This window comes from Nannospalax galili, unplaced genomic scaffold (genome assembly GCF_000622305.1).
Source record: "Nannospalax galili isolate Female #2095 unplaced genomic scaffold, S.galili_v1.0 scaffold388, whole genome shotgun sequence".
Taxonomy (NCBI): domain Eukaryota; kingdom Metazoa; phylum Chordata; class Mammalia; order Rodentia; family Spalacidae; genus Nannospalax; species Nannospalax galili.
Window position 1 is genome coordinate 4854862 of NW_008360304.1, and position 4205 is coordinate 4859066.

Below are 4205 nucleotides of genomic sequence, written 5' to 3' on the forward strand. Positions count from 1 at the left end.
AGCCTTATCTTATGAGGGAAGGATTTTCCCTTTCAGACCCCTGCTGACCTAGAACTTCACACACAACCATAAACAAATGTTATCAATCTAATCCTCCCTTTTGTTTGCAACACAAATGAAATAATTCCTTGCTGTCAATGAATATGCACTGTTTGCAGGGCTTGATATTCTCACATCTCTCTGTCTCTCTGTCTCTCTCTGTCTCTCTGTCTCTCTCTCTCGCTCTCTCTCTCTCTCTCTCTCTCTCTCTCACACACACACACACACATATTATTCTGGGTCAAGGGCAAGGAAGGGTCATGAAGGATTAAAGCTGTATTTTTAGGTTACAAAAGCAGCCCAAGGCCTAGTGAGTTTATTTACATTATATAGAAGTTGAGATAGTGTTAAATTATCTTAAAATATAAGATTAATTTCAGTTACAAAGTTACATAAGTCATTCCCACACTAGGCAATATAACGTTTTGGTAAAATATTTTATTCATTATTTTTATTTTATGTGTATGAGTGTACTGCCTGCATATGTGTAAGTGGACCTATATCAGGCAATGGCTGTGGAAGTCAGGAGGGTGCCTCATATTCCCCCGGAACAGGAATTATGGATGGTTGTTATTTGTCATGTGGGTGCTAGGACTCAAATCCAGGTCCTCTACAAGAACAGCCAGTGCTCTTAACCATGGAGCAATCTCTCTAGCCCCTAGGCAATATAACTTGATGAGACAGTCATATATGCAGTCTCTCGTCGATCAAAATGTCATTGCATGGCGCATGACTGCACTCATTCAGTACAGAACCTGGGGAAAGAACTGTAGGAATCATGAAGCTCTGGGCTTGTGGCTTCCTTCCCTTGAGCTCTGAGCCTGGCTACAAGCAGCCACCCTGGCAGTCAGTATTCATTCTGCATCCAAACGCTGGGGTGGGAGAAGGCTCCACGCCCACTCAAGCTGTCTTCATGAGCATTTTGGTTCAGATGGCTTTGGAAGACAGTAACTAGCCATTTCAATGTGTCTGGCATTCAAATGCTAAGGGATTCTCATTGCCTTTATGTATGTCACAGACTTCCACTTTCTGAAATTGCAGCCCTGGTACAAATTACTAAATTAATCCCTAGGTTTGAATATGGGTTGTGCCACTCCACAGTTCTGTGGATCTGGTGTGAGTTTCTCACCAATAAAATGTGACCAATACAGTGTGGCTTTTTGAGGATTAAAAAATATACAGGTGAAAATGCCTAGTTGGTATTTAATACATGTGAAATGAAAGTTATCAAATAGGTTACCATCCAAATAAAATTATTATGGGCACAGATGCTCAGGGCAGCAAAAGCTGCAAAGAGGAGTATGCAGTAGGACCCAAGGAACCCAGCAGCAGGGGTGAAACATGATGATCCTGGGGGGAGTGAATATGAAAAGCCCAGCAAGGAAGAGCACAGTTGCTGGGAATCTAGTGATAAGAACACCAAGCCTCACTCACCCCAGCAGTCCTCAGCGAACCAAACTCACACCACTGTGACAGCAACCAAGAGCCAGCATGCAAAGCACTGTGCCACAGAGGAATCGGACAGACCCTCTGCATTGTTTCCTCATCAGTAAATTATGGGCATTTCAGCCAAGCTATGTGATAATTATAAGAGGTAACATACATAACATGCAATGCCCAACCTGTAGTACACACTCAATTAAAAGCACTCATAGTATAAGAACCATGTTAAATTCTTTATATGTCTTATGTCATAAAAACCCCAAGACAATTCCTTAGCACGATTTATTATTATCCATTTTACATCCATTTATTACATCCATTTTACAGAAGAGGAAACTGAGGCTTAGAAATAGTAACTTGCACAAGTTCTATACTAATAAGTGATGGACACAGTTGTACACAGAGGTGATTTTGCATCCAGAACTTGTACTTAGTTGTTAATCTCTGTGTCCTCCATAGGAAGTAAAATGGATTATCTTAATCTCATTCTCAAGCATAGCCTGAGATATTAAAAATATGACATTACATTAATGTTCTCTAAACAATAAAGATGGAAATGTATAAAGCATTTTCGAAAATGTCACAATTAGACATAAAGTATATATTTCTACAAGAAGTAAAACCTCTCTTACCTGGGGGACAAAGTCATTAATCCAAACTGCTTAATTATTTAGAAAGACTAAGAAATACATAAGAAAAGGAGACAAGATAATTACAAGTCATAACATGAGTGCAGAAGAGTCTCGGAAGGAATGGTGGACTTCAAAGCAGAGTGAAATTCAGAGTCAGGACTTTCTAAACCAAGAGCTTAACAAAGGATAAAGATGATAGCACCTAAATCTCATCACTGTTTAAGAACCACTTTAAAAAGCAGAGAGAGAAAGAGGCTGCTTAGACACCCAGGGGGCGAACAAGCCAGAATGGAGTATCTCATAGCAACCATCCCAAGGACGTGTGGCTTAGCACAGGGCCAGGCCAAAGTCAGGCTTCCATGGAAGCATTCCCTGCCTCAGGGGACAGAGAGTCAGACTCATAATGCAACTCTCAGGATAAGGGCTCAGGAAATCTGCCTCCCAACTGCAGCCCGCTAACCAATTAGTAACACAATATTGGGCACGTAGCTGTTCATCTTTGTTTTGGTGGCCTCCAAAGGTGACGATCCCAGCAAGAAGAAAATGGGCCACCTTCCAGGCCAGGGCAATCAGCCAAATGTGAGGCATAAGGCAGTGGCTACAGAGTAATCAAACTGAGTCTGGTCCTTTACAGCAGCCAGGGGAAACTGGCAATGTGCGGAAAGCTTGAGGAAGATGACCCTCTCATGGTTTCTGTCTGGAATTAATTTGAAGACTGTAAGCCTATAAATCAATTTTAAATAGGTTATGAATAGTCAGATTGGAGGGAAAAATCAAATGTTCTTGCATGAAAGTTTACTCTATTTTCTATCAAAGGGCAGACACTAAGACTAGGGAAGGGGAAAAAAAAAGCCCTGGAGAGAGGAAAAAAAGAAGGTTCATTTGCCAAAGGCATTGTTTTGGTGGGAAAACACTGTCCACATTTATTCTCCCCATTATCTTATTATTAAAAGTCCTTCACTGTACTCAGTGGCATTTTCATTGCTGACCTTGAAGCCTTGGGCTTTTGACCCAGATACCCCACTGGGAAGCAAGCATTGAAGCTGGGCTCAGCAAGTCTGCTTCCTGGCCCTGCCACTTGGCAATAGAGCATGGCAGACATGGAGGTGAGCTGCCCAGTCCTTGTCCTGGAAGGCCTTACCACCCCTCTAATGGGGCTACTGTCAGCAAACAGCCATCAGCTATCAACCGTAGACATGGAACCCATGCTACCCTGTTGCTCTCAGTAATTAATTCCATGTTACATTGAGATTAAATAAGAAAACTTTCCTCTCATGGCCCAAAAGTCCTTATAGGATATGTGATCTAACTGTCCCTCTAACCTTCTAAACACTGGCACTGTTCTTCACCTTTATTATGGTGCCACTCAGTGATCCCTTCTGCCCAGTGATCTTGGCACGTTAAGCTGCTTTCACTGAAAGTCTTTGTTAGTTCTCTCCCTAGCAGCTATTCATCCTGCTGCCCTCAGCTCAAGCATCACCTTTTCTTGCCCTTCCTAACCAGGTCAAACCTTTTCATTACAAGCACTCCAGCTCCTGTACCCCATCTGGGGAAGGGTAGTGATTATAATGGTCATACTACATTAGATGATGGCTTTCTAACTCATCCATCCACTAGGCTCTACCCTTTGAGACCACAGACCAGCACCTATATCATAATATTGGGTGCATACAAAGCATTAAATAAATACTGAGTTAATCGATGAATTGAAACATTAGTTGCTTCTAGACAAAATTGGGGGTGGGAGTGTTTTGGTGATAGGTATCAGTATTTCACTATCTTGTTATCCTAGCCCTCTTTTGTAGATGAATTGTTTGTGTCCATCCAAAAGTTAAGTTACATACTAACTCCCAGTGTGAAGCTATTGTGGAGAGTACTTTGGGAGTTCTTAGATCATGAAAATACAGGCTTCACAGATAAGATTAGTGCCTATAGGGAGAGAGGCAAGAGTTGTTCTCGATCCCATTAAAGACACAGTGAGCGGTGCTGGAGAGATGGCTCAGCTGTTAAGAGTACTTGCTGCACTTACTGAGGACCTGGTTAAGTTCCCAGCACTCATGTGGCTTCTAGCAACCATCCATTTTCCAAGGC